Source organism: Molothrus ater, chromosome 1 (assembly GCF_012460135.2).
Source record: "Molothrus ater isolate BHLD 08-10-18 breed brown headed cowbird chromosome 1, BPBGC_Mater_1.1, whole genome shotgun sequence".
NCBI classification, from domain to species: domain Eukaryota; kingdom Metazoa; phylum Chordata; class Aves; order Passeriformes; family Icteridae; genus Molothrus; species Molothrus ater.
The window spans coordinates 93,706,479-93,721,360 of NC_050478.2; the positions used below are offsets into that span (position 1 = coordinate 93,706,479).

Sequence of the window (14,882 nt, forward strand, 5' to 3'; positions counted from 1 at the left end):
AAAAGACAGAGATGACCACCCGAACTCTGAAATTGAGTGTTGTTTCCTAAAGTTGTTAAATATTGGTTTCTTTTATCATGCTTTTTACCAAAGTTACTGTTTAAAACTACACAAAGCTAAAGTATCAAACTCATTTAGTATCTTCCTCAAATTTCCAAGAAAAGAAGTGATACTTTTCTGCTAGTGAAGAAGTGTGAGGAGAGAGATGATTCAAAGCAGTATTTCATGTATCCTTAACATAAAATTCCCAGACTTTGAATTGCTCATAATGGTGATACTCCGCCTCTTCATTTCCTCTGCAAACCTTCCTTCCTTCTGTGACCTTTTCTAACTCACACTCCAGCATTTTGTCTGCACAGTACTCTACAAATTCAATAGAGACTAATGTTGTAAACTTCTCACTTTGCACTGTAAGGAATTAGGAAGCTAGGATGAACATTTTATACAATGGAATTATTTATACAAATAACTGTTTATTCATGAAAACATAGAGTTTCTAATATGGCCCAAAATATTTTTCTAAGACCTCCTCCATCTTTAGAGATGAATAGCAAGACAAAAAAAAAAGTCTACATAATGAGAAATTGGTGTATAGCTATAAATCTCGGTCTATAGAGGTTTAAACATGGTGCAGGTGCAACAGATATGCTTATCAGCGATGAAATTTCCAAACAAAAAAAATTACAAATTTACTTTGTACTTTTGCATCTTTGAACTGAATGGAAGCACTGCCTAAAGTATTCAAGCAAGAGAACTGCCCCCAAATGCTGGATGAAACGCAAAAGGCAGTTTCTCATCCCTCTGAACTCCCAACAGCCCGACCCCCGGGGGTAGCGCTCTGGAGCTTCATTCCACGAAGGTGGCTGAAGTTTGCTTGTGCCTGGCGCTAAAGTCACAGCCGGTCCTGGGCTCCGGGATGCCCATGGGGCAGCGTGGAATTCCCTTTGGAACAGCGAGATGGGCCGTGGGGCTCGGGCTCGGCAGAGCACGGCGATACCGAGTCTCTGTTGCGGGCGTGTGACTTGGAGTTTAAAGCTGCAGGTCCCTTTGCCTACCCCTCCCGCCAACCCCGGGCATCGGATTTATCAGGATGCCAGTAAACCCAGTAATAAGAGGAAGTTCCCGGCCCAGGGCAGCCGGGCCCGAGAGGGCAGCCAGCCCCGGCCGGGCAGGGCAGGCAGGCAGGCAGACAGACAGACAGACAGACAGACAGACAGGTAGGTTGCGATCGCTCGCCTCGCTGAGGCCGTGGCGGGACGCAGCTCTCAGTGGTCCAGAGCCACTCGTGTCCCTTTCTCAGCTGGAGCCCCGGGGGGTAATGGGGCCTGTCCCTCCTTTCCCGGGGTCCCTGCCCTTCCCTGCCCGCCTCCGGGCGCTCTCTCCCGCTGCTCCTTCCTGCTGGCCGGCGGCTGCCAGGGAGGGCGGGCGGGGCGCGGCTGCCGGGCGCACCTCCCGCGCAGGTACCGGGGGACAGCCGCCGGGCTTCCAAGGGGAGGGCTGGGGTCGGGAAGGAGCAAGGCAACAAGCCACACGGCGCCGACACCGAGCGGGGGCAGCTCCCGGCTCGCCCGCCGGAGGAGGCGCGGCTGTGTGGCGGCGGGAGGGACCCACGCGCGCTCCTGAGCGCGGCGCGGCGGTTCCCTCCTTCCTGCTCCATCCCTGCCTCTCCCCTCACCTGGCCGCCGCTCCCGGTGTGCGCGCGGGGTCCCCTCGCACCTTGGCTGCCCCCGCCCGCTGCATGCAGCCCCTGGAGCGCCGCAGCCCAGGAGGATACGCTGGGTGCGTTAAGATTAACTCTTTTTTATTATTATTATAATTATCATTTTTAGAGGTTTTTCTTTTCTTCTCTCCGGGCGCTTCGCGGAGGGGAGGGCAGAGGGGCAGCCGGGGCCCCCCCGCCGCCGGCGGCCCCAGGGCTGTGCCCGCCCCGCACGCTGCGCTCCGCTCCGCTCCGCCGTGTTTGTTGTTGTTGTGCTCCGGGGAGGGAGGCGGCCGAGCGAGCAGCTCCCCCAGGGCTGCGGAGGGCGGGCAGCCTCTCGGCTTGTTTCTCTTCCTCTTCGCCGTGTGAGCCCGCGTCCCGTCCTGCTCGGCGGGACAGGCGAGGGGGCTCGGCGGAGGAGGTGCGGCGCTGCGGGACACCTGGGGCAGGTGGCAGCGGTAGGTGGCCCCGGGCTCCCTCGGGGAGGGATCCCGCCCGCGGGACGGGTGCCTGAGGAGCGGGCCAGCGGTGCTGGGGACGGCGGGGAGGGCAGGCGCTGCTGCCCGAGCCCCGCAGGTGTCTGCGAGGGGCGCGGGGCTCCCCCGTCCGTCGGGGCGGCCGTGCCTTACATAACCGGGCGGGAGGCCGGGGAGCAGTGGATGCCGTGCCTTCCGGTTTCACATCGCGGCCGTGCCCGGAGCCTTACACCAGAACGGAAAACTTCTCCTTTTTCTGTTTTGTTTTGTTGGGGTTTTTTCGCCCCCACTTCGCGGGGCCACGGCGCAGGACGGGCGCTGGCGGAGAGCTGAGGAGCGGGGCAGGTGCTGTCCTCGCCGCGGTGCCACCGCTGCCCCCGGCACGGCTGGGCGCTCACCGGCTCCTGCCGGGATTTCCTTAAGTTTCCGTGGGGAAGGTGTGCACGGGGCGGCTCCGCGGTGCCGCTGGGGCGCTCCTGTCCAGCGCCACGGGACCCGGCACCTTCCCGCCCTCCGCGGCTGGGCTCGGCTCGAAGTTGCCGTGCTTCTGATGCTTGCCACGGCTGGGCGAGGGCTGGGCAGGCTTGGAGGTGTTTGAGGTAGCTGTGTCTCCGTGTGTGATGAGCTGTGGCCATAGCAAAGGCTGTACTTCTAGTGCCTTCGTATGCTTGTGGGGACTTTTTAAAAATCGCTGCATGATTTGCCTTGGGAAGAATGTAAACACGCATTTTGTAATTTTAAGTAGGTCCATCCTGATAGTATTTCCTGTGTGCACTGCCTCTGCCCTTCAGTATATCAGATGCTGTGTTTGAAGTAAAGTTGATTGAGATAATATGAAGACACTGGGAAAGTAATGAATTCTTGCAGAGAAACTGAAGTTTTCCCCCTCTTCAGTGGAAGCAGAATTGAGTCTCACGTGATCAGGAGTGATAGCATGTATATTGCACAGAATTATTTCTATTATATCCACTAATCATTTCTAGAAAGCTGAGACTAATATCATGTTGTTAGTGTGGATTACTGCCAGTTCACAGATGCAAACAAGTTAACCTTGGTAGGTTGTGGTTGGTTGTGTACAAAGGCTTGAAACACCTGGCTGGAAGGATGATGAAGTGCTCCCTGTCAGTCAAGGTAAATAATAACAGAGTAAGGGAACAGTCTTGGTTTGTGTTAATGATTTGATTGCTCTCAGCAGTCAAGTAGGAAACAGTTCTCTAAAATCTTTAAATAGTCTTAGGGCACTCAGTAATTACTGGTATGAGTCCATCAAAGTTCTTGAGCATCATGGACTGTGGGTAACATCGGCTCTGTCTGTTACAGATTGCATTCTGAATCATTCTAAAGAGCACCAAGGAGAACATTACCAATGCCATACCAGGCTATACCCAAGCTTCTTCTTGGGTATAAGTAGAGCCTAGTGAGGACTAGGAAAGGAAAAGCTTGCATTGATGCTTCCCTAGAATATTCCCTCCAGGCAGCTGTGGCTAAAGCACTCCATGGGTAGAAGTGTTGCCTTTGTTCTTGACCAACACAAAGTTTGTTGTTCCTTCTTTGATTCTATACAGTAGTTTTTTCAGTCTCTGAGGAAACAGGCAACCAGATGAAGCATTCTACAGACATTATTAATAACTGATAAGATGGTCAGAGGGCAAGTTCTTGTTTGCAAAGGCCCATGCACAGGAGTTATATTGAGGGATATTAATTTTCCAAGTGGTGTTCATGCATTAGGCTCAGAGATAATACATTTAAAATAAAGCTTGATATCTGTAATGAAAAGAAAAAGGCAAAGGGGTGGTGCCTTAATGAAATGGATTCAAATTATTTTTCACTGAGTTGGGAGAAAGCCATGAATCCAACATATAGTCTGCTTCACTGAATTTGTAAGTAGAGAATTAAGAACAGAAATTGAGTTTATGCCATTCTGTACAGCTGAATAATATTCACAGACTTTCAAAGCCCCTGTTCTATCACAATAGTTAATATAAATAAGGTAGTGAATGTTACAGTCACTATTGGGGTGATAAATTTCAGCTCACCACTGACTCTTAATGATAGAAATTGGAGTATGTTAATTAAAAATAGTTTCATATTTATAATTACCTAATTTTGTGCATTTATGAAAAATTTAATGACAGAATTGTTCTTACACTGGGATTTGTTTCTCATGATGCCAGCTCCCATATGACACCTAGAGCCTTACATCCTTCTTAAAGCTTGTCAGAATTCTAGACATAATCAACTCAGAGTATCCAGCACATGCAGGGGAGGATTATATCTGTTTTCAAGTCTTGAGAACAGCCAAGATGACACTGGTCACCCCATTAATCAATAGCATAAGTGAGACGTGATTCCAGTTCTTTTCAGTTCTGAAAGTTGGAGAAGATGAATGTCCGTGGTGTGTTTGATTACACGTGAAGGTACATGGAGTGGTACTGGTGGGATGAGGCAGGAGAGCAACCCGAGTGAGTGTCCCTGCTGTTGTGTATCCAAAAATTTCTTGTTTGTTCTTTTTGTGATTTTTTTTTTTCAGTACTTCATATAAATTACCCATATGGTTGAAATAGCCACTTCGGTTATTTATTCCATTAAACACAACATATAAATTTAGGCTCTAATTGCTCTGCTACATGATTTTTTGTGTGATGAAAGAAATGCATTATAAACTGTGAGAGAAGGCTGAATAAGCTGAAATAAACATCTCATGCTTACTTGAAGCATAAGTACCAGAAGTCATTCAGTGTTCAAATGCTACTGTTTTCTGTTAGCATCTTACCTGTCAAAAGGAAGAGCTGTGAAAATACAATGGTGCTCATATATTAGAACCTGGGCCATTTCGCTCAAACTTTTACTTACCAGAACTAATTAATTTAATTTACTTGAGAACATAACAATTTTTGACAGTCAGCAGTGTTATTGGACTAATATGGATGAAATCTGGTATTTATTGGCTAAAACACTTAAACCATAACTCGTGTTTAATGAGGAGAAGGCTGGAAGGTTTGCAGTCTAAGACTCTTGCATACAGGTTTGAAGTATAAACTCTGCCACAGATTAAAGGACAGCAGAGTCTTCTGGATCGTTGGTAAAGTGCCCTGTCCTGTGGTGTTTAATTACCTGAATATTTTTTCTTTCAGGCAAGATGTCAGGTTGAAACTGTTATCTGTGTTTCTGAGGTGAGGCTCTTAAATAAAGGACAGCAGTGATGAAGAGCAGCTGGTCAGGAACTGCTGTTTTAAATACAGACAGCTGATAATCTTTCATAAAACAGGAATTTTTCTGGATTCTTTAAAATACCCTGTTGAAGACAGAAGGGTGTCCAGAATTGTTAGATGCTTCCAAGAAGAAAATCAGTGGGACATAGTAATTTCTGAAGAAGCCTGAATTTATGTGTTTTAAAAAGAAAAGTTAGCAGCCAATGGAAGAAGAATCAGAAAAAGGGTATGTGCTTTAGAGCTTGACTGCTCAAATCACTTGTGCAACTGGAACTTCAGACAGATAACTCTAGGCTCCAGTACTTTATTTGCATATTTCTTGTGTTAATGTCCACTTTCCAGGCTGTCCAGCCTTCTGCACAGAGTGCTTGATTTGGACCTAATGAAAGAATCGATGTAAAATGAGCAGGTTCCTCTCTGAGAGACCAATGCAGTTGCCCAAGGCAGTGGCTGGCTGCAGTGGAGATGACACTGGAGCTGTGTTACTGCAGCCTTCAGTCCTGATTCTGGCTCTGGCTGTGTGGATCTTTCTGCAGGCAGGTTGTTCTCAGCCTGAGGATAGAACCTATGAGTGCTGCATTTGAGCTGGAGGAGCACAATATGCTGGTGCTGACTGAGCCCTAAGTTAAGATGCCACACATCTTTATTGAAACACAATTCTCTAAGGGTTTTGCCAATGTGAGAATTTAGACAAAATAGTTATGCTAAGCTGTGGTGGGAAAGAGTTGCACAGAACTTCATTGATTGCTTTCCCTTAGAGAGACAGTGATGGTGCCTATCCTTATGTATTCAGTGACAGTGAATAAAGGCTTTGTCACAATCAGTTTTAGATTTTCTTTACTTAATAATTTCATTCAGATGACTATGGATTTTCTATGTTCATTTCTCTGGTTGTTTTCTTGTGTTAGTAGCACATGAAGAAATGTCTTCTTCAGTCTAACCACCACACGTACCAAATGTTTTCCTACTTGAATCCTTGTATCACGTGAACTTTTTGATCTAGTATTAAATAATTTCTGATGTTATGTTTATGATTGACAATCTTACTAACTTCTTTAAAGATGAAATTGTACTCATGTTTTCTTGCTTTGCCAGCTGTTTTCAGAGTTTGGTTTTTGGGTTTTTTAAAGCACTTTTTCTAGATATGGATTTTTAAAACATGTTTTCTAGATGTTTGGGAAACATATCAGTCACTTTCATTAATCTCCTACACCTCATCTTCTTGAGACATTTCCAGAGACTGACCCTTCTGTAAAAGGTTGATCATCCTGGCTTTAACTTTTTCTTGTAGAGATTGACACACAGGTTACTACTATTTAAAGGATTCAGAATCTATTATGATCATTTATTAGTAGCTAAAGAATTTCTAAATAGCAAACACTTAAACAGTTCCTGACAACAGGATTCAGATTTTAACGTTTTTGGGCTTTCATATTTTGAAAGAAGCTTTATGCTTCTCAAAATGCTCTGTTAAAAATAAGTGGAGAACTCTGGTTAATATAGAGTGAGATAATTCCTGTGAGGCTTCTTGCATCAGTTGCAGTAACTGTGAAATCCCAGTTCTGTTGCTTGGAATAGCTGTAAATCTTGGACATAACCCAGGAAAGCCCACACAAAAGGCACGTGAGAGAAAAACAAAAAATAACATGGACAGTTTTTTTTTTTTTCTCCTTCTGTCCTGAAGTGAAACTCAGTGCGGAAGTTAGTTTTCTAAATATTGCTTTTTATTTTACTTTTATTTTTTTCCTGGAGCTTTTGGAAGCCCTTTCAAAGAGGAGAAACAAGAAAATTTTTTTCTTTTCAAGTCTGAAAAGACTGATCAAGTCAGAGCTTTTTTTTTTAATAAATATACAATGACTGAAGGTAAAATAGCAGGTTTTATATTAATTTTTCTTAAAATTTGAGCAATTTTTGATCAACGTATCAGCTGTACTAGGTTTGTTTTGCATGTTGGAAGGAAAGAGGTTTTTTAATTCTGACTTTTTTTGGATTTTGTTCCTACACTTGTAAAATTTCTTAGTGTGTGTAATTGAAATTCTTAGTATTTATTTTTTTGAACACTTGAGAAAGCTTAAACATTTGGAAATGTTTGAATTCAGGTTTTTCCAGGTTGGTGAAGTTAACAGCTGTGGGGATCTAGTGTTTAACTCTTATGAAAGTGGGAGGGAAAGCAAAATCAAATACAAACCAAGTTGTATTTCTAAAATAATTCAGGCATGTAGTGTGTTTTTTTAATATGTTTAACTGGTGCATTATCTTTGGCTTCTGCTAAAGAGTTGCAATTGCAGGACCACAACTGTAAATCTGTTTGTTCTTATCTTTGTACTTGGAAGTCCCAAAATTCAGGTAAAACGATGCAGTTGGACAATTCGTTGCTATACTTGGAATTCAGATACTTATAAAAGAGGCTTTTCAGTGTGAGAGATCAGTACTACCAGACACATATAAAGCCATTCTGGCTGCATTTTTGAACCAGTTTTTCTGATTGGTCTTGTGAATACATGAAAGACCATGAAAAATAATGGTTGTATGTGGATTAAGTTAGATCAAGGACTCTTGTAGTGCAATAACAGCCTGTCATCTCAATGGGCATGTATTTTTTTTCTCTGAAGATTGGAAAAGTCCTGAAATACAGCCGTTGCGTTGTCTGTGCCCTGCCAGTTTTTCGGGTTTTTGTTTCTTTTCAGTTACAAATTGGGCTGTGATACCTTCCAGATGAGAAGGCACTTGTATTCTGGTTATTCAAGGGCCTTCTAGGGGACAGTGTACAGCTGCTTCATCTGTTCTGGGCATGGTCTTGCTGAAGTGTGGTATGGTGGTAGAAGGCCAGTCATGAGGTTTGTTCATCTTTGGACTAAAGGTGTTAAAACTGCCACAGTAAAATCAGAGTTTCCAATATAGCCTGTAATTTTTATCATTGGCTTTCCTAGATTGCCTTGATAGATTTCAGATGGATAAACTGAAGTGAGGTAGGGTGGCTTCAGGCTGGTTGGATTAAGTGGTAGAGGTGCTCTTTGCTGTCTTCTCAGATCTTCTTCCTCACCAACCTAACAGTATCACTTTGTATCCCTTTCAGCTTGTCCGCACAGGTGGCCAAATCTCTCATTCCTCAGGCTGGTTTAGTGCCTTGAAGATGAAGCCTAGAATTTATTTTTTTTTTTAAATGCAGCAATTCTGCAGATCCCAGTGACAACTGTTACTGTCCTCTGCCCTTCAAATCTGTACCTACACCTGTGTCTCATCAGCATATCCCCTAGCTTGTTGCCATTTCCTCCTGACTAATATATGTAATAATATGTGTGTATATTTAGAACTTCTATTGGCTTCCTACAGTACTGAATCCCAGGAAGCATTCCTGCAGTTTGTGACAAATCCCTCAATTACACAGACTTTCAGTTCATCTCGGAAAAGACTCATCAGCTTCTGGGGGTGGCAGTTCCATATCATCCACAATACCTCATGGTTAATAGCAAAACATTGCTTTGTGATGTTTTCTAAAGTATTGTAATGCTTTTCAATTATTCTTCTCCAACACTGTTGTTTCCTGGATGTCAGCATTGCTCTTCTCTTCTAATTCTAAAAACATGAGTCCTTAGTTAAACTCTCTTGTCAGATCTTTTTAGTTCTCTGGACAAAAAGTAGTGTTGGAATATTATCTGACAGAACTTACAGTGATTAAAATAAAATACTATACTTGTCCCTTAGAGCGTTAAGAAGGTACAGAAGAAATTATGGCAGATTTATGCGTGTGCTGGGGTTGTTTTTTTTTTTTTTGTGGAGGATGGCTGTACAAGTTTGTGTCCAGAAAGGACCTGTTATACTGAAAATTATGACAGCAAAATCTGAAACCAAAGGAAGGAAAATAGCTGGCTTATGTTTCCAGTAGTTCTGTGGTATAGGATAAAATACTGATGAAACAATACAGAGCATAACCTTGGGGATTGGTGTGTGCCTTGTAGCTTATCCATAAAGAATGATATAATCATTGTAATAGGAAACTTTTGCATCCCTACTGTGTTGCATTTGGAATGTTTTGATAGCTCTCACCATTCTAGAGAGCTAAATTGGAGTAAAACTCATAATCCCATGAATTACTAAAATCCACTATCAAGTTACACAGTGATCCCATTTTAATTTGTCTCTTCAGTGAAATGGTCACTGAAAAATAGTCAGCAGGCATTTTCATCTCTACGTTGGTTAGCTAAAAAGAAAAAAACAGTGCCTGGAGGGCTGTCTGAAGAACAGTGGCAAACTGTTTTGAAAGTAGTTGCCTGTTGTGCTTCATATAGTAACAAAATTGGTGATACAAGTAGAACCTTTCCACATTCCTTAAGTCAGCCTTAAAATTAAGTCCCCTTTTATTTTTCTGAAAGTAGAAAGAAGATGGATTTTTTTCACAGCTGTTTTTTAGCTTAATATACATGCTCAAATAATTGGGACTGACTTAAAGGAGAACAATTGCAATTATCTTCTGCTTTGGCTCTTGTTGAGTCTTTTACTATTAGATTCTTTTCTCAAATACTGGAAGCTACTGAGGGACTTCTCACTGAAGTGTGGAGCTTCTACAAATAGAAACTCCCTGACTTGTATTTTGTATTATCTTTTATCTGTACTATTACTTTGCCCTGACTTGTTCCTGGAAAAGAGATGCAGAAGTTTCTGCACAGCTTTCACAGTTTCAGCATAGTCTGACTCAGTGCTGTTCACCTGGAAGCTAGGCAGTAATTTGGCTTTGGTTTTGTACTTCAGAAAGATACTCTTATCAAATGGGAAATAGGCTCACATGGAAAAATTGTTGCTTTAATAGAAATTTTAATAGGTGCTTTTCAACTGAGTGCAGGGCTGTTAGTGTTGAAAAGCTAATCTTAAACTTTGGCCAGCCTGTAGGGTAGGTTGTGAAATACTCCATTATTCTCCTCCTCCAGTGGTAAAATACTGTGTATGTGGTTTGGTTGTTCGGTTTGGGGTTTTTTTTGGTTGGTTGGTTTTTTTCCCCCTCTTAATTCTAACTCCTGAATGCCACAACCTTCTTTATTAATGAAAACACCGTAGGAAGATATTTGATTCCAAGTGAAGGCTGAAATTATAGCCACAAGTAATAATTTTTTTATTCCCCTGGAAAGAGTGAAAAAGAAGTAACGAAAACTACTTTGCAACATAATTGGCCTTTTATTATAAATGGCTTACATATTTCATCCCTGTGGGTAATATTTTGTCCATTAGGCCTTAGCAAGGCCACAAACAGCATACAGCAACAACAAAAGTATGCTCCTTGTCTTAATGGAGTTGTGTGGTAAAGCACTGAGTAGCAGCTACTCAGAATTCTTAACTGCAGTTTATATTCTGTCATTAGGGACTGTGTTTCTTTTCCCCTTACCTAATACGTATTTACAGCTTCCCAGATCACAGCTGATGTTGTTCTGCACCCATGCACCTTGCCAAAAAGCCTGGCCTCATCAGTTTTGTAATTTATTTTAGGTATTGAAAATTTGATACTATGTGCTCCAAAGCTTTCTCTAGGCTGAACAATCCCAGTGTTTTCAGCCTCTCCTCACAGGACGTGTGTTTCAATTGACAGTTGTCTTTGTGGCCTTCCACTGAACTTGCTCCTGTTGACATTTCATAATGTGGATCCAAAAGCAGACCTGGTAGTGCAGACACCAGAGAAGTGGATTGTGCATGAAGCAGGGCAATGGCTTCCCTCAGTCCACTGGCTGTTCTTCCATTTCCAAAGCCTGGGAAGCTGTTAGCTCTCCTTGCTGCCAGCTGCAGGGCTGATTCATGGCCTGCCTGGACCTCCAGCTTGTATTCAGGGGAGCTGCTCCCCAGTAAGTTGGTCTTCAGGCTAGGGTCTCAAGACATTTTTGTTGGCCATATCTAAGTTATTCTGAATGGCAACCCTGCCCTCCAGTGTGTTTTCTACAGCAGTGTTTGCAGACTGCTGTGTGCTCTGCCAGGTCACTGTAAAAGAATTTGAACAGGATTGGATCCCTGACCTATTCACTTTGTAACCATGGTCAGATTATGAACCATCAAGAGCTGCTGTTTGAGCCTCATGAGAGAGGCGTTTGGGCTTTTTTATCAGCTGGTAATTTACCCATCCATGCTGTAACTTGGATCAGGTTAGGTGCAGTGATGCTGCAGGAGAGATTGAGTATTCCTGAAATCAAGGTGGGTGACACCAGTGATGTCTCATCTGCAAATCCTGTCATTTTATGGCAGAAGGCAATCGTATTGGTCAGGCATGATTTAACCTCTGTAAATCCATCCTGGTGATTCCCAATGACCATCTTCTCCTTAATATGCCCAGAAATGACTTGCAAGCAGGCATATGTCAGAACATACTGTGGGAGTAGATAAACAAACAATGAAAGTAGGCTTGGACTCTGATGTTTTATTTCCTAGTGATCCCTCAGACTTGGTAACTGGTAACCTGTGCATAATCCCTCTCCTGCTCTTCTTTTTTGGATGCCCAGTTGCTGTCCATCTGTAGGTGGTGAGTGCATGCTGGTCACAGGATTGAGCACCTGCATCTTTGGGAATGTGGTGATGAATAAGCTGGGACTTCATGTGACCTGGGGGAACAAGTTTGTTAGGAACAGGATGTTGCTTCCAGAGTGATTCCTGCTCCCTCTGTGTGTGTGTGTGAGGAATTTACCAGATAAGAAGGTGACAGCAAAAGTGACAATAAGTTTAATAATTATTTTAGCTTGATCTAACGCATGTTAATGATTATATTGATGATCTGCTTAAAGCCAGTGGGCTTTGCCCTGGGTTTTCTCTTGTATTGATTTAGTTCCATTATCTTGCCATTTGCTTGACAGTAAAAGTATTGAATATGCAGTACTTTTACTGTGTCAGGATGTGTGAAAAATCTGTAGTTGCCTTCTGATATGCATTTAAAGCTTCTTTTTTTTGGTAGTTGTTTGCTTTTTTTATTTTTTGGTTTTGTTGCTACTGTTAATCTACTTTTACATCTTCTCTAATTATGTTGTGGCTTTTTTTCTGATAATCATTATTTTGATATTCCCTTATTACTCATAATTTTAGGTGGTCTTTAGAAAGCACCAGCACCTGTCAAATGCAGTATGATCCACAGTAAAACTGAGACTTGCTTGATTTGCACATAGTAAGAAGCAAAGAAATTTAACCTTATTGTATGATGCTGAATAGTGAGTTCACAATGACTTATGGGGGAATTCAGTGTTTCTCAGATCTTATTAGCACCACTTGCCTTACTCATTCAGATGCTTAATTTTCCAACTTCTGTTACTGATGAACAGTTATTACTCTGTAGAGTTCATCAGGTATCAAAAAATTTTGTCACGTGATGATAGTTGTCCTTAGTTTTTTCCTGTATAGAACTATACATTTAGATACTAATTTTGATTAACTGCACTATTTTTTAGGACCTGAAAAGTCCCTTCAGAGTAAGGTTACAAATATATTTAATAAAACATTTCTAAAGGAGCAGTAGCTGAACTGATTTTAAGACTTAAATTCTACAGTTTAGAAATGTTCTAGAAACCATCTCATCAGCAGTGAATTAATTAGAAATAACAGTATTCACAAAATGTTTTGAATGGCAGGTGTAATTAGTTCATTATTTTAATGCTTCCAGTAGTGTTTAATTGCAGTAAGACTTTACTACTTTAGGAAAAAGATCATAATAGTTGGCAAATCATTGTCAGTATTTTAGCTCAATCTTACGTGTATTCCAAAATCATACTGGCATTTTCTAAACAGAGACTGAAAAAATCATGTAGGGGAAAAAGTCAAATGCTAAATGATACCTCTATAGTAAATCTTAGATATCTAAGTTCTTACTTTTTTGTATAATGTCTGTCTCTCTGATATTTTAAGAACTGGTTTTATGCTTTGTTGTGAAGTGTAAAATCACATTTTCCTTGTGTTCAGTTTTTTCTTGTTCAGTAAATATTTTATCTTTTGTAAATAAAAGATTAACATGCAAGTACAGTATTTGTAGAATATTACATTTGGAAATGGACAAATGATTAAATGTGTTTCACAATCAGATAGCTCTGTACTTTAACCTGAGAGGAATAACCAGGGCTTTGGAAAGAAGGCAGTTAAGTAATTTCATAATCATTCATGCATTACAGCAATAATACTGGCACACACAAGCACAAAAACTGGTTTTGCAGTGTCTTCCTGATACAAAAAAATAAAACAATCTTCAATGGGCTTTCTTGTATAAGGAAAGACCACCTAAATAAGTAAGATCAAATGAAAGCAAGATTTTTAGTCATTAAGGTTTGTTGCCACACTGATTTTAAATAGATAATAGATAAAAAATTATTCTTTATATGTCCTTTTGTGGTATTGAGTTATTTCATGATTTTTTTTAATTGATTGAGGGAGGTGTTGACTTAGAGTAGGTTGACTCAATTCCAGCTTATTTTATTTGTATAAAAACTCCTGTAGTGTCAGTTAAATAAGTTGCCTGTCATGTAACTTCTTAAGCATTTTAAGTTTTCTCAATTTAAAGTTTGCTGCAAGTCAGAAATGTTTGAAGTTATTTGTATTTTGTTGGAAGGCAAGACATTATAGTTCATATTGAGGAGAATGTGGAGTAGCATTGTGGTGGGACATACATAGCGAGTTTCTGGCCAAGGGAGAAGATCTCCTTCTGCTTGAAAATTCTCTATTTACAATATAGGATCAGGCAGGTTGTGGGGGTGGAGCATGAAAAAAGCTCATCTGTGAAAAGATCATATATTCTGGATTATATTTGGGTATGGACAATTTTCAGTGGGCAGATGGGAAGCAAGTGATGGGCAAGATAATTGTATTGTCCGAGTGCTATGACACGAAAAGAGCAAAATAGTAACCTGTACAAAAATGATGAGGTGCCTTTGTTTCTGTGGCACCTTTTCTTCATCAACTTGTACATGTTCCAGTCCCAGTGGACCTGGCATCACTGTGCATCTGATTCTGTTACTGTCCGCTTACACCTTTTCCCCATGTGGCATTTGAGAGAGCATTTGTGGTATGATCTGCAATCCTCCTCCATGTTAGCAGACCACCAAAATCTGGTGACATTTTAAGTGCTTTAGGACTGGCTGTTTATATTATGTAATTGGCAAGATAAAGGAAACTTCTGTGCATGACTAATTGAATATAAGAGTGAAAAAAGGTGCACTCTGATTTATCCAAACTGACGTAATGTTTACATGCAGCTATGTTTAAAAAAACCCCAAAACTGTTCTGGTGATAATTGCTTCCAGTTTGCTTAACTTCAAACATACAGAGTCTGGAGTGCTTTTAACTTATGTTTTTAAACATCCTTGCTAGATGCTGTGAAGCCTGTGGTTTTGGGGGTGGAGCTGTGTTTTTATTCTGAGTGAATATTGTGTGCTTCAAGATAGTAAATGGGGAAAACAGTTATGGTTTTTTGTTTTGGTTTGGTTTTGGTTTTTTTTGTTATTTTTGTTTTTGTTTTTTTTGGCCCTAGCATTGCTGTATTTTTGTTTT

General features: G+C 41.5%; 1 protein-coding gene across 6 annotated transcripts in view; it reads left to right on the forward strand.

Annotated features, from left to right (window-relative positions):
- The first annotated feature begins 1,699 nt into the window (after positions 1–1,699).
- The window catches only part of MBP (myelin basic protein), a 110,636-nt gene continuing 97,453 nt past the window's right edge, over positions 1,700–14,882 (forward strand). Inside the window, exon 1 of one of the 6 annotated variants that reach the window (XM_036397270.2) lies at positions 1,700–1,779. The gene's annotated coding sequence lies outside the window, so the exon portion shown is untranslated. Of the gene's footprint in view, positions 1,780–2,140; positions 2,158–14,882 lie in introns of those variants that run through there. The other 5 variants (XM_036397287.2, XM_054517468.1, XM_036397284.2 and 2 more) reach the window with 5 other exon arrangements.